Here is a 27754-nt window from a genome sequence, read left to right as displayed (position 1 = left end):
CACACCGGTGTATAATAGGTATAGAGTATCAATTTGTATTACCAAAATGAAGGATACAAAGAAAACATGGTTTTCTAATCATAATTTGGTGGTGCACCCTGAGTCAATGGGGCTGCTAACAACAACAGTATGGAGAAAAAGAGAGACTCTTTTGTGGGCGCACTCTTTACTTTTAAATGATATAATATATGAAATATTACAGATAAATATCAATATAGATGTAAAATATAACTTTTATTAATATCATAGAATAAAAATAGTCAGTGGTCAATAAGGTAACAATCAGATAATGTGAGGAAGTAACTAGCAAGTAAATGCTGATACTTGATAACACAAGAAAAATTAAAATAAACTGGATAATAATTCAATTAATAACAATTAAATGCGGATAATCGCATAATAAGTTACCAGCTGCCAAAATGCAATAAGAGTGCTTTAAGGAGTTAACATAAATTGTTCTAAAGACACGTAAGCTGCCAATATGTATTGGCCCCGTATTCATCCAACATGAAACCGTTGTAAGGCTGGGATGTTGGAGACTGAAGATTGCAATTTTGCCAATTTTGATAAGAGAAAAATCAGTAAGAGATAAAATAGCAAGGTGAATCTGCTGTCAGTGTTAAGGTGCATACACACGGAGAGATTTTGACTATGAGAGATTTTGACTAACTTTTCCCTTGAACTGGCAGTAGGAGATTTTGACTAACTTTACCAGAGATTTTGTCTAACCATGCAAGAGATTTTGGCTATGGGAGATTTTGACTATCTCATTTAAATAAGGGGATGAGTGTCATATATAGGACGATTTTACAGGGTGGCTGGTATTTAAATAGCTAAAAGTTAAAAAAATAATTTGCGTGGGGTCCCCCCTCCTATGTAAAACCAGCCTCGGGCTCTTTGAGCCAGTCCTGGTTGTTAAAATACAGAGGAAAAAATGAGTAGGGTTCCCCCATATTTAGACAACCAGCACCGGGCTCTGCGTCCGGTCCTGGTTTAAAAAATACGGGGGACAAAAGACATAGGGGTCCCCCGTATTTTTTAAACCAGCACCGGGCTCCACTAGCCAGGGAGATAATGCCACAGCCGGGGGACACTTTTATATTGGTCCCTGCGGCCGTGCCATTACCCCCCCAACTAGTCACCCCTGGCCGGGGTACACTGGAGGAGTGAGGACCCCTTAAATCAAGGGGTCCCCCCCTCCAGCCACCCAAGGGCCAGGGGTGAAGCCCGAGGCTGTCCCCCCCATCCGTGGGCGGTGGATGGGAGGCTGATAGCCTTTCAATAGTAATATTGTTCTTTACAGGTGGCCTACAGGTCCCAGCAAGCCTGCCCCAGCATGCTGGCACTTGGAGAACCACAAGTTCCAGCATGCCCGGACATAAAGGGCCCACTGGCACCTGTACTCCACCTGTAAAGAAAATATTGGAAAAAAACCACGACACGTTCTTTAAAAAAATCCTTTATTAAACTGGGTCTTCACCTGGGAGGCGGCGGCCTTTAAGCTCTTTTGCATGGCCGCCGCCTTCCCAGGGCTTCCGGCGTCTTCACCTGGGGGGGCGCCACCTCCCCAGGGCTTCTGGGGTCTTGCTCCGGCGTCTTCACCTGGTGGGCGGCGGCTGCTAAGCTCTTTTGCATAGCCGCCGCCCATCCAGGACTTCCACGACGTCTTCACCTGGGAGGCGGCGGCCTTTAAGCTCTTTTGCATGGCCGCCGCCTTCCCAGGACTTCCAGCATCTTCACCTGGTGGGCGGCGGCTGCTAAGCTCTTTTGCATAGCCGCCGCCCATCCAGGACTTCCACGGCGTCTTCAGTCTTCAGGAGCTCTTCTCCGCTCCTCCTCCGCCGTCGGACTGAAAGCCGCTGCCTCGCGCTGACTTATATAAGTCAGCGGGAGGGGGCGGGGCGATGACGCGGCGAGCCGTGATTGGCTCGCGGCGGCCATCTTGAATTTAAAAAATGACGCTGAGGCGCCATTTTTGAAACTGGTACCACTCCGCTGCCAAACTCTGCAAGATAAAGGTAAATTTCCGCCGCCCGCACCGCCGCCGCCCGCACCACCGCCTCAACCCGCCGCCGCCCACACCGCCACCCGCCGCCGCCCGCACCGCCGCCACAACCCACACCGCCACCCGCCGCCGCCCGCACCGCCACCACCGCCGGCAACATCGCTATCGCTGGGAAAAATCGCTGGCCTCTAGCGATTTTAACTAACTTTACCAGCGACATAGCCAAAATTGACTTGCCTGCACTGACTATTTTTCCCAGCGATAGCGACCTGGCGGGGACGCGCATCGCTATCGCTGCCTGTGTACACACGGAGCGATCTGCACTAACTTTCTGAGCGATTTTGACTATATAGTCAAAATCGCTCAGTTATATCGCTCCGTGTGTATGCACCTTTAGACTCTGAGCATGATGGACCAATATGTGCTCTACTACACTGGGTCTTCCTCAAGGGTCGCCCACTGGAGTACTGACCAAGCCCAACACTGATTAGCTTCCAAGATCAGACGGCTTTGGGCGTTTCCAGTGTGGTATGGTAGTAGAGAGATACGAACGACAGCAGAAACTCTGGAATCACTGATGAGAGTTCACGAAATAAGTAGTATAAGGGAGAAAGATGGATCTGCTGCCAATGTTAGACAGGGGTGAGCCCTGAATCAGTTGTGAGAGTCCACGAAAATAGATAGATGAGAATAATAAAAAAATAAATAAACAGGAAGAAGATGGAGAGCAAGTAAACGTGCCAAAGGATGCCCTTACTGACAATTAGAAAATCAATTCACTTTTCTGAATAATTGTTACCAGTTAATGGCATATAATGGAGATTAACAGGCACCTATACTGACTGTAAATAAATCAGATGGATTATGGTCAGATTCTGCACAACAGTGATAAAGATAACAAAGTATCAGGACTGTAATGTAGCAAATATGTTTCTAGTACCAGATACAGACAAGTCTCAGTAATTGAGCCCAAAAAAGGGGAGATGACAATGTAACGGATACTCAGACTGTGAGTACATATAGATAGTATGCAAAAATATGATGCAAGTTTAAAACACAGTCAAATTAAGGATAAGCAATGCAATAGAAAAATTAGATAAACATCTAGGCTGATGCTACCCACAACTTATTCTGGGAAAATAAAGATTAATTATGTTGGGGTTTCACAGGGGAGAAAAACCGCACAAGAAGGGATAGAAATTGCAATGCTGGGGGTGAGTAAGTCAATGAACTGATATTACCCGCAGTGAATATTAATTGAAGAATCTCGATCCTGATGTATGGAATCTCCGTCACTGTAGGGGATGCCCGTGGTGGCCGTAGGGGAAAGCACCAAATGCAGGTAGCTGCCAACGTCCCGTGTCTGTAAATGACAATCGCGGGCTGAAGTCCTGCAGCAGTGGATCCCTGTTGATAAAAAACGAGAGGTGCGGCTAGGCTGGAGGGATGTGCGGCGCAGACGGGAGTCTGTGTCCTCGTACGGCAGTCAGTCTCTGGAGTGGCGAGTGGACAGCCGCAGGTGATCGGTGAAGTTCATGCAGCCGCACGGATCGGGTGAGAGCGGGTGCAGGGCAGCGACAGGTGTCGATGGATGTACGGCACTTCAGAAAGGCAGTCGGTGGAAGATCGGAAGACGCGTTTCACCCGTAAGCCGGGCTTGATCACTTCCTGTTGTGGGCTGCGTCCCTGCAGGTTTTTTAACATGGTCGGAGCCGGTTCTCTGACCAATCATTGGACGAGTGTATTTCAAAGCAGCTGAGGTGAATAAACTGATTAGGTCCTTGTCAGCTGCACTCATCATTATATTCAGAGATAGATTAGATTCGGCAAGGAAAGCCCTCAGATGATGCCACATAAAAAGGAGATATATGATTAAAAACAAAAACAAAAGCAAAGAAATTTGGTTTAAAAACACAGCCAAAAAAGAGTATACAATAAATGTTTGATAAAACATAACTTTTCCATGATTTGTATGGTAAGGCCACAAGTGGCTTATTCGTGTAACTAAATAATAAGTAATATCCATGTAGGTATTAAAATTCAGAGATTCTAAACCGATGGCCTGGGATGTTAAGTCTGGGAAAACACTAGGCTACCGGTGCTTAACAATTGTGCCGGACAGACGCTATCTGTGGGAGATGTAGTCCCAATGACATTAATTCACCCTCTATAGAAAAAATAAATAAATATAATATAAAGTATGTCATATCTGTGTGTAGTCTGACATACCTAAGTAAAAGTGACAGAAAATAAAACATAATATCAGATAAATGAGAGTGGAATAAATATGAGGATTAAGAAGATATAAATGTAAATGAGACAATGACTCATGAAATTGATAATTATTGATAACCCTCTGGGTGATAATCTATAATTGAATATTATGGTAAAAGCTAACAAAAAATCATTTAACAAAGGTGAAAAAATTATTTAATGGTAGTAATGATTATAAGATATTAGTAATGATAGTAGTAAGTGGAGGACATACAGCCCTTGATGGGGATTGCGATAAAAAAAATCACTGACGAATAACTATAACAATGAAACATAGGTGAGGTAGTGTATGTGAGAATTAAAACAAAAATGATGTGTGAAAAATCCAAAATGACAAGATGTGATGTGGATCACTAGAAATTACTGTGTGATAGAAGCAAAAAAAGGGGGAACAGAAATTATGTGTGTAGTGAATGAGAGGGAAAAAGGTCAGGGGAGATGAATCAAGGTTAAGAGAAAAGGGGGGAAAAGGAGGGAATGGGGTAGCTCAAGGTAATAAGGGGATAATCAGTTACCATTATAGTGTGATTAGGAATGGGATATAGAACAGTGATGATCTGAGTGAAAAAGGTGTTGGGTGAGAGAAAAGGATGTGTTGAATGAGGTGAAGAAAAAAAAAAGGGGGGGGGGGGGGGGTTGTAAAGGTTAGAGCATAAGTGTTAAGGCAGAGGCTTACGACCTCGAGTTTTTCCATCCTTTCCCCTGGCCACAGAGAATTTGAAGGCCGAATGGGATGCTACCTTATTGAAATGCTCCCATGAACTGACCCTGATACTTATCAAACATGACAATTTGGTTCTAGATCAGGTAGAAAAAAGTATTGAGGAGCTAGGCAAAACTCTAGAAACTTGGGAAAATGACCTTGCTTTCCAAAACACCTTCGACAAATATAAGAAGGATTTGAATACATACGAGACAACAATTATAGAACGGAAACGGAGTAAATTCCTTAGAGACAAAAACTATTTCTCCAGAGGGAATATCTTCCATTGGAACTTCAACACCCCAAGGAGTAGAGGCGGACCCGCAAGAGAAGATATTAGTTCTTCAGAAATAGAATCTTCATATAGCGAAGACTCCTCCACAGAACACTTGGAAATTGGATCACAGGCATCCAAACGCTACAACACTGAGGATCCTTTTTTAGGGAGAGGCCAGCACCTAAAAGGCAGAAGCAAACACAGAGGAAGACAAGACGAGGGGGGGTGAAACACCAACAGAAATCATCGCGACTGGGACACTCCAAGAACCTCTCACTACCTCTTACGGAACACCAGGAAGCGTTAAATTACTGATAACTTACAGATTATCAACCTTAGTACCAGAATTTTAACGGAAGATCAGGCAGCAGTCCTAAGCAAAGGACTATCGTTCTCACCCACACTGCCATTTAATAGGTTTATGTGGGAAAAGGATCTAAGACTCTTCGGCCGGAAATTACTACTAAAAAAATTCTTCGCCAAATCTTCTAACAAAGATATGACAGACACATCATTATCCACCCTTACAGGTTCCTCGATAAGTACATTTCAGTCCGAAGAACCTTCCACTTCGACGTCATTAACGACATCCATATCTGAGGAAGAAGTGGCAGCAATTCAGATTTTGGAGGACCTATACATGGAATCACCATCTAACATGTCATCTGTGCAAAACACCAGGCCAACATGTAAAGCCACGTCAACGTTCTTTCCCCCAGACACCAACAGTCCAGAGATTAAAATATTCTTGGACCTGGTATCTAAGGAATTTGATGAAATCCACACCAATTCGAAAAAAAAGAGGTGTCTCTCCAGAAACCTCAAATATCGAGAAAGACAAGCCCTCAAGGAAATCAAAGCCTGGAACGATATAGTTATCAAGCCCTCCGATAAAGGGGGCAATATCGTTCTATGGCCCATTATGATGTATGAGGAGGAAGCACGGTGTTATGCACACCAGTGCCTGCAGGAAAGTACTAGTGTCAGAACTGTTATGCACTCCAGTGTCTGCAGGAATGTACTGGTGTTTGAACTGTTATGCAAAACAAATGGACTCACAGACAAACTGGGGAATATGACATAACGTACACAGAAGGTGATAGGGTAACAAAATACACACACAGTGAACAGAGAAGCCCAGAGGCTAAGGAACTGGGTATCTCCCTTGTATTAGAACTGCTCAGATGTAAAAAGCAAGATGTTGTGTTTTAATACGTAGAGAACCCGAAATGCTGTTGCTAAGGGCAACAGCAAAACCCTAAAGGGTTACCAACGGGTGTGGCAGTAAACTCCTTGGTCAGAGATGGAATGATAGACACAAGGAGAGCCTCCACAATCCTGATTCTCACTTGCAGTGCACAGGTTTAAGCTTACTGCCACTAAACTGACCCCTGACACCTAGCACAGTGAGACAGGATTAGACAGGCAAGTGTTAGAATACAGCCGCAAACTTGCTAAGTTCACAGAGTAATAACAGAACCCCAGCAAGCTAAACGACTGACTCCAGTCTTACTGCTAGGTCTGGATTGGCAGAGTGTAATACCAAATCCCCAGGCCTATTTGCAGTAAGCAACAAACAAATACAAAGCTACACAGTACTGGCTAACTTTCATGAACTGACTAACCAACAGAGATTCAGCAGCATCTGCTTACCCTGAAAAGAGGCCTTATAAAGCAGGTGCTGTCCACGCCCCACTCAGACCTCACAGACTGTGAGCACAAAAACCAGCACCGGATCCCCTGCCGTGCACAGAGCCTATAACCACTGCACAGCAAAAGACCCGAACCGGAGTATCAGCTGCGCTCAGGTTACTCCACTAGCACTTGTCTCCCGGTTGCCATGACGACGTGGCAGCACAGGGCAGGAGACCCTAACAGTACCCCCCCTCTGACGAGGGGTCAAAGAACCCCTACCACCGGGTTTATCGGGGAACTGCGAGAAGAAAGAGCGTATCAGTCTGGGGGCATGAAGATCACAACTGCGCACCCACGACCGCTCCTCCGGGCCATACCCCTTCCAGTGTACCAAAAATGACAGCCGACCCCGAACCACCTTGGAGTCAAGAATCCTTTTAACAACAAACTCCCTCTGGCCACGTATCAGAAGAGGGGAAGGTCTTCCACTGGAAGAAGGATTACTAATCGCCCGTTTTAAAAGGGAACAATGAAATGTTTTATTGATACCCAAAGAACGGGGCAGATCTAACTGAAATGCCACCGGATTGATAACCCTGGTGATCTTATAAGGGCCGATGAACCGGGGCCCTAACTTATGAGATGGCTGTCTCAACTTCAAATTCTTGGTAGACAACCAGACGAAGTCTCCTAATTTGAAGCTGCAGGGTCTTTTCCGCTTATCAAAAACCCTTTTGGTCACTAATGACACAGACACAAGGGCTTTCTTCACTTTCCGCCAAATACCTCTAAGGACCGAAACCACAGAGGAACCACCAGGCGTGGAGTCCAGGGGGTCAAAAGAATTGGCCTTAGGATGATGCCCATACACACAAAGGAAGGGAGAGATCCCTGTAGCAGAGTGAGCCGCGTTGTTATAGGCAAACTCCGCCATGGACAGATGAGCAACCCAGTCAGTCTGACACTTGGAGACATAACACCTGAGGAACTGCTCCAAGGACTGGTTCACCCTTTCAGTCTGCCCATTAGACTGCGGATGGTAGCCTGACGACAAGCTGACAGAAATCTGGAGATCGGAACAAAATGCCCTCCAGAATTTGGCCACAAACTGGGATCCGCGGTCAGAGACCACATCAAGTGGCAACCCGTGGAGACGCACAACATGCAGCATAAATAATTCAGACAGGCGTCTGGCTGATGGCAGCCCAACCAGTGGAACGAAGTGCGCCATCTTCGAAAACCTGTCAACGACAACCCAGATGGCTGTCATCCCCGAGGATTTGGGCAAGTCCACCACAAAATCCATTGAAATGTGGGTCCATGGCTTAGATGGGATAGAGAGTGGATGTAATGGGCCAACAGGAACCCCTCTAGGAGTCTTATTTCGGGCACAGATGTCACATGCCCGAACCCACTGATCCACATCCTTAGCCACCGAGGGCCACCACACCGCCCTAGATAGCAACTCCCGAGTTCTGGCAATACCCGGGTGACCTGCCGACTTCTTGGCATGGAATTCCAGGAACACTCGCTGTCTTAACCTAGGAGGCACAAACAAAAGACCTACCGGAAGGTCTGGAGGAGCCTGCTCCTGTGCTCTAAGGACTAATGATAAGAGGTCCTGGGTAATGCCCACTTTAATACATGATGGGGAAACAATGGGCAACGGCTCCTCGGTGGTCTCCTGGATTGGAGCAAAACTCTGCGAGAGCGCATCAGCCTTGATGTTTTTTGACCCAGGGCGATATGTTATCAAAAAATTAAAGCGAGCAAAAAACAAAGCCCATCGTGCCTGCCTGGCATTGAGACGCTTCGCTGACTCTAAATATGCCAGATTCTTATGGTCAGTGAGAATTGAGACCACAAACTTAGCCCCCTCAAGCCAGTGTCTCCACTCCTCGAGTGCATCCTTAATAGCCAACAATTCCCGGTTACCCACGTCATAATTCATCTCGGCAGGCGAAAATTTACGGGAAAAGTAAGCACAGGGATGAAGGCGATTATCAGACACTCCCATCTGAGAAAGCACTGCCCCAATACCCATCTCAGAGGCATCCACCTCCACCACAAAAGGACGCTCTGGATCTGGGTGTCGCAGCACCTTGGCCGAAACAAATGCCCTTTTGAGACGGGCAAAAGCCGCTTTAGCCTCACAAGACCAGTGAGCAACATCCGCCCCTTTCTTAGTGAGTGCCACCAAGGGCGCCACTATAGACGAAAATCCAGCGATAAATCGTCTATAAAAATTCGCAAAGCCCAGGAAACGCTGAAGCGCCTTCAAACTAGTGGGCTGCACCCAATCCAGGACTGCCTGTACCTTGGAACCCTCCATTTGGAAACCTTCTGGGGAGATAATATATCCTAGAAATGCGATTTGCTGAACTTCAAATTCGCACTTCTCCAGCTTCGCCCCAAGCCGGTGGTCTCTGAGTTTCTGGAGGACTAAGCGTACATGCTTCCGATGTTCCTCCAGGGAATGGGAGAAGATTAGGATGTCATCTAAGTATACAACTAAGAATCTATCCAAATATTCCCTGAGCACATCATTCATGAAATCCTGGAAGACTGCCGGGGCATTACAGAGCCCAAAAGGCATCACCAAATATTCATAATGCCCTGAGTGGGTATTAAAGGCAGTCTTCCATTCATCCCCCTCTCTTATTCGGATTAGATTGTACGCACCGCGTAGGTCAATCTTAGAAAAAATGGTGGCAGTACGAAGCTGGTCAAACAAGACCGAAATGAGAGGCAGTGGGTATGAGTTTTTAATCGTGATACGGTTCAATTCCCTGAAGTCGATGCAGGGTCGCAACGAACCGTCCTTTTTACCCACGAAGAAGAACCCCGACCCAACTGGAGACTGTGAAGGTCTGATAAATCCCTTAGCCAAGTTCTCCTGAATGTACTCTGCCGTAGCCTGAGTCTCAGGACGTGACAGGGAGTACAACCTGCTCTTGGGAAGCTTAGCATTTGGCAACAAATCAATGGCACAGTCATAGGGGCGATGGGGAGGTAGTACCTCTGCAACTTTTTTGGAGAACACGTCCGCAAAATCTGCATAACACCCTGGCAATCCTGGCAAACTTAGCTGCGAGAGCCTGACTGGAAGGCTCAAGCAACTCCTGAAACAATCAGTACCCCAACTAAGAATCTCCCCAGAGACCCAGTCAAATTGAGGATTGTGGGCCCTTAACCAGGGTAACCCCAACACCAATGGGGCAAAAGTACAGACAGTCACATAAAAGGACAATTTTTCAGAGTGTGTGGCTCCAATAAACAAAGAAATCTGGCTAGTGCAAGAGGTAATTTTACCTTGGGATAATGGTTCCCCGTTTAACCCACAAATCTCAATTTCCGATGCCAAGGGTACTAAGGGAACAGAGTGTTTTAGGGCGAATTGGCGGTCCATAAAAACCCCGTCGGCCCCACTGTCCACAAAGGCCTCAGTCTTGACAGTTTGACCGAGGATCTTCAAGGTCACCGGAATGATAAAAGTCTTCTTGGGAAATTCTGACTTCTGGCCTGACAGGATATTTCCCATCACCCTCAGGCCCTGAAGTTTTCCGGCTTTTCTGGGCATGATACTACCACATGACCTTTATTCCCACAGTACAAACACAACCCCTGCTGTCTCCTCCGCGTCTTCTCACGCGAGGAGAGGCGGGTAGCCCCAATCTGCATAGGCTCCTCAGAAAATTCCTCAGAGTCTGAGGTTCCCTTGGGAAGGAAGGAAATCTCAGTCTCCCTTTCAAGCCTACGCTCTCTCAGCCGTCTATCCACCCGGATGGATAACTGCATGAGCTGATCCAAGCTATCAGGCAAGGGATATTGTACCAGTTGGTCCTTTATCTGGTTAGAAAGACCTCTTCGGTACTGGTGTCTCAGGGCTGGGTCATTCCACTGGGTATCATGGGCCAACCTCCGAAACTCCGTACAGTAAACCTCAACTGGCCTTCGCCCTTGCTTAAGGATCGAAATCTGAGCCTCGGCTGAGGCCGTCTTGTCAGGGTCATCATACAACATGCCCAGTGCCGTAAAAAAAGCATCAACACTTTTAAGCGACGGACAGTCAGGCTGCAACCCATATGCCCAGACCTGTGGGTCTCCTTGTAGCAAGGAAATCACTATGCCCACCCGCTGAATCTCCGACCCAGAAGACTGAGGCCTAAGCCGGAAGTATAGCTTGCAGCTCTCCTTGAAACAAAAGAACTGCGAGCGATCTCCAGAAAAACGATCCGGGAGATTTACTTTCGGCTCCTTAACCCCTGCAGGTGCTGCTGCTGCGGGAGCTCCGCCAGCAGCCTGGGAGGTGTGCATCTTAATGGACAAATCATTAAATTGTCGAGTCAGGACCTGCACCTGATCGACCACCTGTTGCAACGTATTTTGAGGGGTATGCTCCATATTCCCACAAAATTTCAACAGGAGTATTTGGCTGCTGAATATGTTATGCACACCAGTGCCTGCAGGAAAGTACTAGTGTCAGAACTGTTATGCACTCCAGTGTCTGCAGGAATGTACTGGTGTTTGAACTGTTATGCAAAACAAATGGACTCACAGACAAACTGGGGAATATGACATAACGTACACAGAAGGTGATAGGGTAACAAAATACACACACAGTGAACAGAGAAGCCCAGAGGCTAAGGAACTGGGTATCTCCCTTGTATTAGAACTGCTCAGATGTAAAAAGCAAGATGTTGTGTTTTAATACGTAGAGAACCCGAAATGCTGTTGCTAAGGGCAACAGCAAAACCCTAAAGGGTTACCAACGGGTGTGGCAGTAAACTCCTTGGTCAGAGATGGAATGATAGACACAAGGAGAGCCTCCACAATCCTGATTCTCACTTGCAGTGCACAGGTTTAAGCTTACTGCCACTAAACTGACCCCTGACACCTAGCACAGTGAGACAGGATTAGACAGGCAAGTGTTAGAATACAGCCGCAAACTTGCTAAGTTCACAGAGTAATAACAGAACCCCAGCAAGCTAAACGACTGACTCCAGTCTTACTGCTAGGTCTGGATTGGCAGAGTGTAATACCAAATCCCCAGGCCTATTTGCAGTAAGCAACAAACAAATACAAAGCTACACAGTACTGGCTAACTTTCATGAACTGACTAACCAACAGAGATTCAGCAGCATCTGCTTACCCTGAAAAGAGGCCTTATAAAGCAGGTGCTGTCCACGCCCCACTCAGACCTCACAGACTGTGAGCACAAAAACCAGCACCGTATCCCCTGCCGTGCACAGAGCCTATAACCACTGCACAGCAAAAGACCCGAACCGGAGTATCAGCTGCGCTCAGGTTACTCCACTAGCACTTGTCTCCCGGTTGCCATGACGACGTGGCAGCACAGGGCAGGAGACCCTAACACACGGAGACAACTCTTGGACTCTTCATGCTATCTAAAATTGACACTCAACCCCACAGTCAAATTTCATAAACAGTGCACGCACTTGATCGAGGAAGCCTTGGCTGTTGGAACCATCACGCAGCAAGAAGCCAATTATCTTACAGTCACCAATCCAAAAGTTCCCACATTCTATCTTTTACCTAAAGTGCATAAAAACATCAAAAAGCCACCTGGGAGACCTATCGTTTCAGGTAATGGAGGACTTTTGGAAACACCCAGCAAGTTCTTAGACCTTCATCTTAGGGAACATGTCTTGACATTACCTTCTTATTTGCAAGATACCTCGGATCTTTTACGAAAACTACATGATGTCTATTTAGATGATGATTGTATTCTGGTCACCCTTGATGTGGAAGCTCTATATAGTAGCATTTCTCACCACCAAGGGGTACAAGCAACCAAATTCTTCCTTGATATGAAAGAACAAAATCAATTCAATGACTTCCTCTGTGAAATGCTAAGCTTTGTACTTAACAAAAATTTCTTTACATTCAATGATCAATTTTTCCAACAAATTCGAGGGACAGTTATGGGAGCAGCGTGTGCCCCGACTTACGCCAACTTGTTCCTCGGCTGGTGGGAACAAACAATAGTGTTCTGTGACAACAATCAGGAGTACACACAACACATTTTGAATTGGCTTAGGTATATAGACGACATTCTGGTAATTTGGGACGGTAATGAACAGCTCCTATTGGATTTCATCAAACTTTTGAATGACAATAATCTCAATATCTTCCTGACTCATACAATAAGTAAAAACAAGGTATCATTTCTGGACCTCAACATTTACAAAGCAGACAATGGGACACTGGCCACTAATAGCATCTTATACCAAACAAGCTCGCATTTTCCGCCCACTATCGAGAATATTCCTAAAGGGGAATTTCTTAGACTTAGGCGTAATTGCACAGAGAACAACGTATACAAACAAAAAAGTCGTGAACTCGTGAAGCGTTTGCAAGCCCGTGGATACAGTAAACGTGCCCTAAAGAGAGCCCAAAATTCTGTTTTTAAGATTAAAAGAGATACTCTGATCTTTCAAGATAAACCAAAGGCTAAACGTGATAATTCTAATATTCGATTCGTGGGCACTTTTTGCCCGGAATGGCGTCAAGTCAAAAAGGCGATTCAGAAACACCTACCGGTCCTACACCTTGATGCAGATCTATCATCCCTTGTGGACTTCACCCCTCAAATAAGTTGGAGAAGATCCAGAAATATGAAGGATATGCTCGTCCAGAGTCACTATACGAATAAAACCACCAAATCCAGAACCGTAATAGGATCTTTTCCTTGTGGCCAGTGTAGAGCCTGCCCTCAGATTCAGATAACAGATCAAGTACAAGATAGATGGGGACGTGACATCCCCTTGCGACAGTTCTTCAATTGTGACACACAAGGTCTGGTTTACTGTTTGATCTGCAGTTGTAAGAAAATTCAAAACCAGAATCCCTGAGCACATGGGAACCATTAGGAATGCTTCATCAGACCTATTAAAAGGGAAGAAATTAACATCGGTAGCGAGACACTTTCACGCTCAACACCATGATTCCCCCCATGAGTTACATGCATTTGGGCTAGAGAAAATCCACTTAGGTATACGTGGAGGTGACTTGAGCAAAGAACTCATTAAAAAAGAAAGTGAGTGGACATTCAGATTGGGAGGACTAAAACCCATGGGTCTCAATGAGTACATTAACTACAGTGTCTTTTTATAAAGATACAATCAATCACTGGTTCCCCTCCACTTTTTCTTGCGTCTTTCTTCTTCTTTCCAAACCCCCCCCCCCCCCCCCATTTTTTTTTCTTTTCTTTCCATGCAGTATTCACAACTGAGCTGTCACATCACTGTTTTGACCCAGTTTCCAAATAATCTGCTGTTGTACATCAACTTTACTTTCATTGACATACACACCTCTACACAATACTTCGCTCATCCCCCTCCTCTCTTCTTGCATCATTCAATTTTATTGTCTCACTACATATGCCCCAGGATTTTGTACCAGTCATTTTTATTGCCTCAACACTTATGCTCTAACCTTTACAACCCCCCCCCCTTTTTTTTTTCTTCACCTCATTCAACACATCCTTTTCTCTCACCCAACACCTTTTTCACTCAGATCATCACTGTTCTATATCCCATTCCTAATCACACTATAATGGTAACTGATTATCCCCTTATTACCTTGAGCTACCCCATTCCCTCCTTTTCCCCCCTTTTCTCTTAACCTTGATTCATCTCCCCTGACCCTTTTCCCTCTCATTCACTACACACATCATTTCTGTTCCCCCTTTTTTTGCTTCTATCACACAGTCATTTCTAGTGATCCACATCACATCTTGTCATTTTGGATTTTTCACACATCATTTTTGTTTTAATTCTCACATACACTACCTCACCTATGTTTCATTGTTATAGTTATTCGTCAGTGATTTTTTTTATCGCAATCCCCATCAAGGGCTGTATGTCCTCCACTTACTACTATCATTACTAATATCTTATCATTACTACCATTAAATAATTTTTTCACCTTTGTTAAATGATTTTTTGTTAGCTTTTACCATAATATTCAATTATAGATTATCACCCAGAGGGTTATCAATAATTATCAATTTCATGAGTCATTGTCTCATTTACATTTATATCTTCTTAATCCTCATATTTATTCCACTCTCATTTATCTGATATTATGTTTATTTTCTGTCACTTTTACTTAGGTATGTCAGACTACACACAGATATGACATACTTTATATTATATTTATTTATTTTTTCTATAGAGGGTGAATTAATGTCATTGGGACTACATCTCCCACAGATAGCGTCTGTCCGGCACAATTGTTAAGCACCGGTAGCCTAGTGTTTTCCCAGACTTAACACCCCAGGCCATCGGTTTAGAATCTCTGAATTTTAATACCTACATGGATATTACTTATTATTTAGTAACACGAATAAGCCACTTGTGGCCTTACCATACAAATCATGGAAAAGTTATGTTTTATCAAACATTTATTGTATACTCTTTTTTGGCTGTGTTTTTAAACCAAATTTTTTTGCTTTTGTTTTTAATCATATATCTCCTTTTTATGTGGCATCATCTGAGGGCTTTCCTTGCCGAATCTAATCTATCTCTGAATATAATGATGAGTGCAGCTGACAAGGACCTAATCCGTTTATTCAGCTCAGCTGCTTTGAAATACACTCGTCCAATGATTGGTCAGAGAACCGGCTCCGACCATGTTGAAAAACCTGCAGGGACGCAGCCCACAACAGGAAGTGATCAAGCCCGGCTTACGGGTGAAACGCGTCTTCCGATCTTCCACCGACTGCCTTTCTGAAGTGCCGTACATCCATCGACACCTGCCGCTGCCCTGCGCCCTTCCAGCCCTGCTGAATCATCCTGCTTATCCACTGAGACCGTTTCTGACGTTGGAGTGTCCATCTCTCTTCTGCCTGCAGCACCCACTCTCACCCGATCCGTGCGGCTGCATGAACTTCACCGATCACCTGCGGCTGTCCACTCGCCACTCCAGAGACTGACTGCCGTACGAGGACACAGACTCCCGTCTGCGCCGCACATCCCTCCAGCCTAGCCGCACCTCTCGTTTTTTATCAACAGGGATCCACTGCTGCAGGACTTCAGCCCGCGATTGTCATTTACAGACACGGGACGTTGGCAGCTACCTGCATTTGGTGCTTTCCCCTACGGCCACCACAGGCATCCCCTTCAGTGACGGAGATTCCATACATCAGGATCGAGATTCTTCAATTAATATTCACTGCGGGTAATATCAGTTCATTGACTTACTCACCCCCAGCATTGCAATTTCTATCCCTTCTTGTGCGGTTTTTCTCCCCTGTGAAACCCCAACATAATTAATCTTTATTTTCCCAGAATAAGTTGTGGGTAGCATCAGCCTAGACGTTTATCTAATTTTTCTATTGCATTGCTTATCCTTAATTTGACTGTGTTTAAACTTGCATCATATTTTTGCATACTATCTATATGTACTCACAGTCTGAGTATCCGTTACATTGTCATCTCCCCTTTTTTGGGCTCAATTACTGAGACTTGTCTGTATCTGGTACTAGAAACATATTTGTTACATTACAGTCCTGATACTTTGTTATCTTTATCACTGTTGTGCAGAATCTGACCATAATCCATCTGATTTATTTACAGTCAGTATAGGTGCCTGTTAATCTCCATTATATGCCATTAACTGGTAACAATTATTCAGAAAAGTTAATTGATTTTCTAATTGTCAGTAAGGGCATCCTTTGGCACGTTTACTTGCTCTCCATCTTCTTCTTATTTTTTTCTTATTCTCATCTATCTATTTTCGTGGACTCACCACTGATTCAGGGTTCACCCCTATCTAACATTGGCAGCAGATCCATCTTTCTCCCTTATACTACTTATTTCGTGAACTCTCATCAGTGATTCCAGAGTTTCTGCTGTCGTTCGTATCTCTCTACTACCATACCACACTGGAAACGCCCAAAGCCGTCTGATCTTGGAAGCTAATCAGTGTTGGGCTTGGTCAGTACTCCAGTGGGCGACCCTTGAGGAAGACCCAGTGTAGTAGAGCTCATATTGGTCCATCATGCTCAGAGTCTAACACTGACAGCAGATTCACCTTGCTATTTTATCTCTTACTGATTTTTCTCTTATCAAAATTGGCAAAATTGCAATCTTCAGTCTCCAACATCCCAGCCTTACAACGGTTTCATGTTGGATGAATACGGGGCCAATACATATTGGCAGCTTACGTGTCTTTAGAACAATTTATGTTAACTCCTTAAAGCACTCTTATTGCATTTTGGCAGCTGGTAACTTATTATGCGATTATCAGCATTTAAGTGTTATTAATTGAATTATTATCCAGTTTATTTCAATTTTTCTTGTGTTATCAAGTATCAGCACTTACTTGATAGTTACTTCCTCACATTATCTGATTGTTACCTTATTGACCACTGACTATTTTTATTCTATGATATTAATAAAAGTTATATTTTACATCTATATTGATATTTATCTGTAATATTTCATATATTATAGCATTTAAAAGTAAAGAGTGCGCCCACAAAAGAGTCTCTTTTTTTCTCCATACTGTTGTTGCTCTCAGACTCTGTGTCCAGTATCATTACCAGGAAAGGAAGCCTCTATCTCGGTTCTAGGTAAGATTTTGGTAGGTTTAGAATCCACCCGTGATCCAGTACTAGTCTGGTTGAATGGCCAATGCTGTCCAACAACCGCTCCCTGCACGGTGCCGTTATCAGAAGATCGTCCAGGTACAGAACTATGTTCACTCCCTGTTTGCTGAGTAGAAACATCATCTCTGCCATCATTTTGGTGAACACTCTGTTGCAGTGGAGAGACCAAATGGCAGGGCCTGGAACTGGTAGTGACAGTCCTGCAATGCAAACCATAGATAAGCCTAATGAGGTGGCCACATTGGAATGTGAAGGTACGCATCCTTGATATCCAGAAACACTAGGAATTCCCCTTCCTCCAGACCTGAGATCACCACTCTCAGAGACTCCATCTTGAATTTGAATATTCGTAAGTACGGGTTCAACGGCTTGAGGTTCAGAATCAGCCTCACCGAACCATCCGGTTTTGGTACTACAAACAAGTTGGAATAGTACCCCTTGTTTTGTAGATGAGGTGGAACTGGAACAATGACCTGAGTCTGTATCAGTTTTTGAATAGCGTCCTGTAAAGTTATACTTGCCTCTTGTGAAACTGGTAAGCCTGATTTGAAGAATCTGTGAGGTGGGAGCTCCTGGAACTCCAGTCTGTAGCTCTGGGAAATAAGATCTATGATCCAGGGATCCTGGCACGAACTTGTCCAGATGTGACTGAAGAATTTTAGCCAGGCTACCACCTGCCAGTCTTCCAGACATCGCGGTCCATCGTCTTGCTGAAGGTTTTGAGGAAGCAAAGCTGGAGCCCTGTTCCTGTGAACCGGCAGTTCCAGGTTTGCGTGGTTTACCTCTAGCGCCTCTGGTTGTGGTAGAAGAACCTCTGGGTTTGCCCCTAAACTTGGCAGTCTGAAAGGACTATAAATTGGGACCCGAGTAGGCCTTCCTAGCTGGGGGAGCTGCAGAAGAAAAGGTATGTGGACTGACCCACAGTAGCTTTGGAGAGCCATTTGTGTAGTTCATCTCCAAATAAGGCCTTGCCTGTGAAAGGGAGGCCTGCCATGCCTTTCCTGGAGTCCGCATTCGCAGTCCACTGGCGTAGCCACATAAACCCCTGCGTGCAGACATTGCCATAGCTGTAGTGCGTGCATTAAGCAAGCCTATTTCTATTATGGCTACCACTATAAAATTTGCAGAGTCCTCTATATGCTGCAGGAACAAGATAACCTCCTCCTGAGGCAAGGTGTCTAACCCTTCAATCAGGTTACCCGACCATTTAGCAATGGCTCTTATAATCCACTCACATGCTATAGTGGGTCTTTGGGTCACCCCAGCAGCTGTATACAAGGATTTGAGCGTAGTCTTAACTTTACGATTAGCCATGTCTTTTAGAGAGGCTACACCCGGGACAGGCAATAAAATTTTTCGTGAAAGTCTGGATACTGATGCATCCACTATGTCACAAATCGGCGTGGACTTCCCTGCAGACGGGTCACTTACTGTACATGTCATCGAGGGCCACGGTTTTCCAGCATGAAGTCTACACTTGTGACCAACCGTGTCCGCTCCCTGGTTCCCAAGCAGCGCTCTCAGCCATGCTTTCTAGAGGATACGGGGCCGCAATCCATTCCAGCACCGAGGCCTGGGCACTGCCATATTGGTCCCGGTCAGCTGACCGTAAATCAGTCAATCCATACCCAGCCAGGACAAGGCTCCGTCACCCGATTCACTCCAGCCACCCCAGTGGTATAAATACCCAGCACTGGCTATGCAAAATCGTCAGTGCACTGTCTAGCCTAGTAACATAGTATCTGAGGTTGAAAAAAGACAATTGTCCATGGAGTTCAACCTATTTGTGGTCTCCTATGCATGATGATTTGACTAAAATTTCTGACTGATGCTGCTGTCAGCCGTTGCATTTTATCCCTATTTATAGTAACTATAATGCATGACTATGCACCATACCCCTGGATATCCTTATCCATTAGGAATTTATCTAACCCATTCTTAAAGGTGTTGACAGATTCCGCCATTACAACTCCCTCGGGCAGGGAATTCCAAACACGTATTGTCCTTACCGTGAAAAAGCCTTTACGCCGTATTGTGCGGAATCTCCTCTCCTCTAACCTGAGCGAGTGTCCACGAGTCCTCTGTGTTGATCTAACCAAAAACAGGTCCCGCGCAAGCTCTGTGTATTGTCCCCTTATATATTTGTAGATGTAGATCATATCCCCTCTTAGTCTCCGCTTCTCCAATGTAAACATGCCTAGTCTTTCAAGCCTTTCCTTGTATTCCATCGTCTCCATGCCCTTAATTAGTTTGGTCGCCCTCCTCTGTACCTTTTCTAGCTCCAGGATATCCTTTTTGTAGTACGGTGCCCAGAATTGTACACAGTATTCAAGGTGTGGCCTCACTAGTGATTTATATAACGGGAGTATAATACTCTCGTCCCTAGCATCAATACCCCGTTTTATGCATGCTAATATCTTATTAGCCTTCTTTGCTGCAGTCCTACTAGTCTCATCTAGGTGAAGAGTTCCTGAGCTCCTGCTTGTAGCTTGTATTTCCTCTATGGTGCAGTTTTTTCTCACTAAGCTGCATTCACCTGACATCTGTTCTTGAGTCTGTGTCTGACCCTTCCTGGGCTGCACAGACGATTCCAGCCTGCTAATTAACTTCCCGATTCTCATTCTGGCCAAACATTGGTAACATCCGATCCTACTCCAGTTTCCAGTCCGGTTCCGGTTCCTACCATCATACAAGAGTTCACTCCATTACTGGAGCAGTAATAACCCAGTCCAAGCCTGGTGAGGGAGCCCACTCGGAAAGACGCAATATTATACTTAATACTTACAAATGGAGACAGATTATCAGACGTAAAAGTGGGTGAAAACCTGGGATCCAGTGATCATCAAGCAGTATGGTTCAGCATTAAGACAGAGACTGACTCGTCCCATACAAAAACAAAGGTGTTGGATTTTAGGAAGGCTGATTTTGTAGGGATGGGAAAATGTGTAAGCGATTCTTTGGCAGAGTGGAGGAACTTGGAAACAGTGCAGGAGAGGTGGGAAACATTAAAATGTGCAATATTGAAGGCAACAGACCTTTGTATCAAAACTGTTAGGAAAAACACAAGGAAAAGGAAGCCAGTGTGGTTTGCAAAAGAAGTAGCAAATATTGTGAGAGCAAAAAAGATGGCTTTTAGGAAATATAAGCAGACACAAAATAATGAAGACAAAAAGATATATCTTGTTAGACAGAAGGAGACAAAGAAGGTAATCAGATGTGCAAAGGCACAAGCTGAGGAGAAAATGGCCCAGTCAGTGGGTAAAGGAGGCAAAACTTTTTTTAGGTATATAAGCGAAAGGAGAAAAACAAAAGGCGGAATTATAAAACTAAAGACGGACACTGGGAGTCTTGTTGAAGGAGACAATTTAATAGTAGATCATCTTAATGATTATTTTTGCTCAGTATTTACTACTGAAAGAGAGGGGAAGGGGCCACAGTTAAGTTGCAGGGATATTCAGGAAAATGAAACAAGTACATTTACAGAGGAGAAGGTCCTAACAGAACTCTCAAAGCTGAAAGTGGACAAATCTATGGGGCCAGATGGGATACATCCAAGGATACTAAAAGAACTTAAAGAGGTGCTGGTAGCACCATTGACAGAATTATTCAACCAGTCATTAGCTACAGGAGTAATTCCAGGGGACTGGAAAAGAGCAAACGTAGTCCCACTGCACAAAAGTGGAAGCAAGGAAGAGGCAAACAACTACAGACCAGTGAGTCTTACATCAGTAGTAGGGAAATTGATGGAAACACTCTTAAAAGAAAGAGTTGTAGATTATCTCAAATCCGGCAATTTACTGGATCCCAAACAGCATGGATTCACTGGGGGGAGATCATGTCAAACAAATCTTATTGACTTTTTTGATTGTGTGACTAAAGTGATGGATAAAGGTGGAGCCATGGATATAGCTTATCTAGACTTTAGTAAGGCTTTTGACACAGTTCCACATCGCAGACTGCTAAATAAACTTGAAAGTTTGGGATTGGATATTAGGATTATTGAATGGATAAGATCTTGGTTGAAGGATAGAAAACAGAGTTGTGGTAAATGGAGTGCATTCACAGGAGGGAAATGTTACCAGTGGAGTACCCCAGGGATCTGTACTCGGACCAGTGCTTTTTAATATCTTTATTGGTGACATTGCAAATGGCATTAAAGGGAAAGTATGCCTTTTTGCAGATGACACAAAGGTATGCAACAGGGTAGACACACCAGGTGGGGTAAAACAAATGATTGAGGATCTAGGTAGACTAGAGGAATGGTCAAGAGTCTGGCAATTACAGTTTAATGCCAAAAAATGCAAAATCATGCACTTGGGTCTCAAAAATCCTAAAGCTAAATACAGTATTAATGGCACTATACTGGAAACTACTGAGGAGGAAAGGGATCTAGGAGTCACTATTTCAGATGACTTAAAGGCAGGTAAGCAATGTAACAAGGCAATGAGGAAGGCTAGTCAGATGCTTGGCTGCATTGGGAGAGGAATCAGCAGCAGAAAGAAAGTAATAATGCCACTGTATAGGTCATTGGTACGGCCTCATCTAGAATACTGTATTCAGTTCTGGAGGCCATATCTTCAAAAGGATATTAATACATTAGAAACTGTACAAAGGAGGGCAACTAAAATGGTGCATGGCCTACATCACAAAACATACCCAGAAAGACTAAGAAATCTCAATATGTATAGTTTGGAGCAGAGAAGGGAAAGGGGGGACATGATAGAAACTTTCAAATATATCAAGGGTTTTAACAAAGTCCAGGAAGGAAACATTCTCCAAATGAAGAGAAGCAATAAGACACGAGGACATGCACTGAGACTGGAGGGGGGGAGGTTCAGGGGAAATTTGCGGAAAAATTATTTCACAGAAAGGGTAGTGGACAAGTGGAATAGCCTCCCATCAGAGGTGGTAGAGGCTTAAACAGTAGAGCAATTTAAACATGCATGGGATAGACATAAGGATATCCTTACAAAGAAATAAGGATCAAATAAGGTCAGAGATAAAAATAATATAAAAAAAAAAAAAAGGGGCAGACTAGATGGGCCAAGTGGTTCTTATCTGCCGACAAATTCTATGTTTCTATGTTTCTATGTTACTGAACACTCTTCTGCAATACCAATCGGATTCCAGCACAAGGGGAGTTTCTAATACCATCCTGATTACAGTAATAACCCAGTTACAAGCCTGGTTAATTTACTGTCTCCTCTCATCAGCCTGCATTCCAACTGCATCAACTCTGTGGCGAGATCTCAGCAGCATATACAGACTTCAACCTGACTCCGGATTCACAAATACCAGATTCTTGACACACTATCAGTGGATTTTCCCATTTTTTCCTATCTTCAGAAGGAAAAGGAAAGGATGACAACAACCTTCTAGGGATTTGAAATTTCCTATAAGGATTAACCCGCGGTTCTTCAAACAGGGCATTTAGTTCCTTTGACATATGAAAAGTGGCTGAGGATTTCTTCTATATATTAAAATAAGATTCCTCACTCTCCTCTGTCACCTTATCAGGGATATTTAGAACTTCTATGATAGCTTCTATGAGAGCCTCTATTCACTGTGACAGAGTACCCTCCCCAACCACTGAGTCCACCTCACCCTCCTCCATTTCTGACCCCTCATCATCCGAGTCAGACTGTAGGATATGGGCCAAAGTGCGTTTTTGTGGACAAATGGCAGGGGACTGAGACGCTGGTTTGGGTACTGAGTCTCTTTTCATAAACTCAGTCATAGATTGTCTTAAGTATTGCGTCTCTTACTCATTAGTAGAGATTGTGGAAATCATTCCCCTAATGAAGTCCAGCCATGCTGGTTCTGCCCCACTAACCTGAAAAGGGACACTACATGGAGTACACACTAGTGAACCCCCTGGGAAAGAGGAACACTGTGCCTTACATGAAATATACCTTATGGTAAGAACTTACCGTTGGTAATGGTGTTTTTCCTAAGTCCACAGGTTCCACAGGATAACACTGGGATATGATGAAGCGACAGCGGATTTGCACCAATCAGTCAAAGCTTTTCGGCCTCCCAGCATGCAATGGACCCGTCCATATATTCCCACCTCCTGGCTAAGGCAAATCAGTTGTATTCCAAAGCTCAAGGCAGGAGCATCATAGATAGCCCTAATCAGGTGAGAAGAACACACATACACACCCTTCCGTACAAGAAGGAAGAGGTTAGTGAGTAAAAGGATCCTCAAATCAGGTGCGTCAGGGCGGGATCCCTGTGGAACCTATGGACTTAGGAGAAATACCGTTATCAAGTTCTTACCATAACGTATATTTCTCCGGCAGGGTCCACAGGATAACATTGGGATTTCCCAAAGCAATTTTGTGGTGTGGATGCTCCCAATTGTACAGGAGAATCCTTCGCCCGAATTCAGCGCCATGAGAGGCAAAGGTATCCTTGCACAATGTCTAATAAATGTGTTAATGGTAGACAACGTGGCTGCCTTACATATCTGTTCTGCTGAAGCACCACGTTGTGCTGCCCATGATGGACCTACTTTACGAGTTTTGTGAGCAGACATTAGCCGGAACAGGGAGATCAGCTTGAGAATATGCTTCTGAAATAGTCATCCGAAGCCACCTTGCCAGTGTCTGCTTATCAACAGACCATCCTCTCTTGTGAAATCCGTAGAGAATGAAGAGAGAATCTGTCTTTCTGATGGCACTGGTACGATCCACGTAGATCCTTAAGGAACGGACCACGTCCAGCGATGCATCCCCGCAGAAAGGCCCGGTACCTGGAAAGCCGGGACTACAATTTCTTCGTTAAGGTGGAATTTAGACACCACCTTGGGAAGATACCCAGATCTCGTTCTGAGAACTGCTTTATCTGGATTAAAAAAAAAAAATCAGAAATGGGGAACGACATGACAATGCCCCTAAATCTGATACTCTTCTAGCTGACGCCATGGCCAGTAGAAAGGGAACTTTAGCTGTTAACCATTTAAGATCCACATTGTTATGTGGTTCAAATGGGGCAACTTGAAGGGCCTTTAGGAGTAAATTTAAGTCCCAAGGCACTGTAGGAGGAACAAAAGGAGGTTGAATGCGCAGCATTCCCTGGAAAAAAGTTTGCACATCCTGTAAGTTGGCAATTTTCTTTTGGAACTACACAGTCAATGCTGACACTTGCACTCTCAAGGAAGCCACTTTCAAACCTTTATCCATTCCTGCCTGAAGGAATGCTAAGACCCTGGAAACTCTGACAGACCTAAGGTCCATTTTCCGTTCACTGCACCAATGAATATAGGTTTGCCATATTCAGTGATAAATGCGAGCTGAGGAAGGTTTCCTTGCTCTAAGCATTGTTTGAATTACCTGTTGTGAGAATCCTCTTGACTTCAGGATAGATGTTTCAAGAGCCACGCCATCAAAGACAGTCAATGCAGATGTCTGTGATAACATGGACCCTGCATCAGTAGATCTGGACGTTGAGGGAGCAGGAGTGGAGCATCCATCGACATTCTCTGCAGATCTGTGTACCAATGTCTTCTGGGCCAAGCCGAAGCTATTAGTATCACGGCAACCTTTCCTTGCTTTATCTTTCTCACCACCCTGGATAATAGGGTGATTGGAGGAAACACATAAGCCAGATGAAAGTCCCATCTCACTGACAAGGCATCCACAAAGATCGCTCTGGGATCCTTTGTTCTTGACCCGTATGCGAGAACTTTGTTGTTCTGATGGGACGCCATGAGATCTCTCTCTAGCAACCCCCACTTGTATACTAGAGTCTGGAAGACCTCCGGTGTAGAGCCCATTCGCTTGCATTAAAGGCGTGTCGACTGAGAAAATCCCCTTCCCAGTTTAGGACTTCTGAAACGAACACTGCGGACAAGGATGGATGATGAAGTTCTGCCCACTTTAGTATGTGACTTACTTCCTTCATCGCTTTTCGGCTGCGAGTTCCTCCCTGATGGTTGAGGTACGCTACTGCCGTCGCATTGTCAGAGTGGATCTGGGCTGGTTTTCCCTGAAGAATGTCCTTTGCCTGAATCAGTGCCATGTATATTGGCCCGAAGTTCCAATATATTTATTGGCAGGCAACCTTCTTCCTTGGTCCATTTCCCCTGGAAACACAACCTTCCTGACACTGCTCCCCAGCCCTGGAGACTGGCATCTGTTGTCAGAATTTCCCAATCTGATATCCAAAAGGGTCTCCCCTTGTACAGATGGGTTGTCTGTAGCCACCTGGCTAATGACCTTCTTACTTCTATCGTAAGAACCATAGTCTGCGTTTTTAATCGTCTGATGCAACCCATTCCATTCGGCAAGAATCAGCTGTTGCAGAGGCCTCGAGTGGAACTGTGCATACTCCACCATGTCGAATGTTGACACCATCAATCCCATCACACGTATTGCTGCGTGAATGGATACCTTTTGACTGTGTAGCAAGTCCTGAATCCTTGACTGAACCTTGGATATCTTGTTCAGAGGTAACATTACTCTCTGAAGACTTGAATCCAGTACAGCCCCAAAGTGAGTCATCCGCTGTGACGGAACCAGAGACAATTTTGCCCAATTTAGGAGCCACCCGTGGTTCTGCAGACACGTTATTGTCTGTTGCAGATGACATAGGAGCAATTCCTGCAACTGAGCCAGAATTAAAAGATCGTCAAGGTATGGAAAAATTCTTATCCCCTGCTGGCGGTGATAAGCTGCCATTACCACCATAATCTTGGTAAATACTCTGGGGGTTGTGGCTAACCCAAAAGGTAGTGCCTGGAACTGAAAATGCTGTTGGAGGATAGTGAACCTGAGACAGCACTGATGGGAAAGTGCTATAGGAACATGTAGGTAAGCAGCCTGTATATCCAGGTATACCATATAATCCCCTGGTTCCATTGCCAAAATGATGGAACGTAAAGTCTCCATATGAAACAGAGGTACCCAAATGTACTTGTTCAGCACTTTGAGATTGAAAATGGGCCCCTCCCTGATGGTTTCCCATTTGGTTTCTGAATTAGAAACAGGTTGGAGTAAAAACCCTGACCTCGTTGCGCAGGAGGAACTGGAATGACTACTCCTGACTGAAGCAATTTCTGAACTGCCTCTTGCAAAGCCCTGGCCTTCGTCTCTACCCGAGATGGGCTGGTACAAACAAAAACAAAAAAAATATTGAGGAGGGTGCTTCTTGAAGGCAAAAGCATAACCTTGAGATACCGCTTCCTGCACCGAGGAATCTGTTGTAGGCTGCTGCCAGATCTGTGCAAACTGAAGAAGTCGCCACCCCACCCTGGCATCCCCCAGGTGCAGGCCCGCACCATCAGGCTGATGACTTATTATCCGTTTTAAAACCCGGTCCTCTGGTAGCCCAATACTTTTTAGTCTTATCAGACTTGTTGTATTGGGACTGCCTGCCATCACTTTTTCCTTTAGCTTTTCCTTGAGACCGAAAGGGCCGAAAAGCCGGAACTTTAGGTTTGAAATTGTATGTGGAAGGAAACTTTACCATCTTGGAGTCTGCTTCTGACTGCAAAATATCTGTCTATTCTTTACCAAAAAGAATATCTACAGAAAAAGGCATAAAGAATGCAAAACCTTCTTAGATTCTGAATCAGCTTTCTAGGTACGTAGTCAAACTGCTCTGCAAACAGCGATTGTTGAAGCTGAAGCCCTGGAGGCAATAGTACCCATATCCAGTGCTGCTTCTTCCAAAAACATTGCAGCCTGTTTTATATGTGCTATATGGGATTTTTGCTCTCTAGATGCTGTTGAAAAATCCCCCTCCAATGCATCAGCCCAGGCAGCCACTGCCTTTGCCATCCAAGCTGAAGCCATGGCTGGCCTTATGACTGCCCCAGACAGGGAAAAAATGTTTTTTTTAAAAACCATCCACTCTCCTAACCGTGACCTCATTTAATGATGTTGAAGGGAAAGGTAATGAAGATTTTTACACTAATCGAATCACATGCGTATCTACTTTAGGAGCCACCTCCCTTTTTAAACAATCCCTGCTGGAAGAGGATAATTGGAATTCTATTTCTTAGGAATTCTAAACTTCTTATTGGGCGTAGGTCAAGCCTCTTCCATGATTTCCGTCAGCTAATCTGACCTTGGAAACTCAGTCTTAACTGTTTTGGGACATTTAAACACAGGTGCCTTGGTTTTTAACACAGGCTCTGCTGAATCCTCTAAGGCAGGCATTCCCAACCACGGTCCTCAAGGCACACCAACAGTGCAGGTTTTAGTGATATCCAGGCTGCAG

The 27754-nt window shown here is 44.6% G+C and overlaps 1 protein-coding gene and 2 pseudogenes across 5 annotated transcripts in view; 1 reads left to right on the top strand and 2 right to left on the bottom strand.

The window, feature by feature from the left end:
- EEF1AKMT2 (EEF1A lysine methyltransferase 2) overlaps positions 1-27754 on the bottom strand; it is a 161689-nt gene that overhangs the window by 36515 nt on the left and 97420 nt on the right. The window lies entirely within an intron of this gene.
- On the bottom strand, positions 2429-2547 carry LOC134895673 (5S ribosomal RNA; annotated as a pseudogene).
- LOC134895672 (5S ribosomal RNA) lies at positions 16787-16905 on the top strand (annotated as a pseudogene).

The sequence above is a fragment of the Pseudophryne corroboree genome, chromosome 3 (genome assembly GCF_028390025.1).
Source record: "Pseudophryne corroboree isolate aPseCor3 chromosome 3, aPseCor3.hap2, whole genome shotgun sequence".
NCBI classification, from domain to species: Eukaryota; Metazoa; Chordata; class Amphibia; order Anura; family Myobatrachidae; genus Pseudophryne; species Pseudophryne corroboree.
Note: the sequence above shows the minus strand (reverse complement) of the source record. Positions and strands in the feature narration are given on the sequence as shown.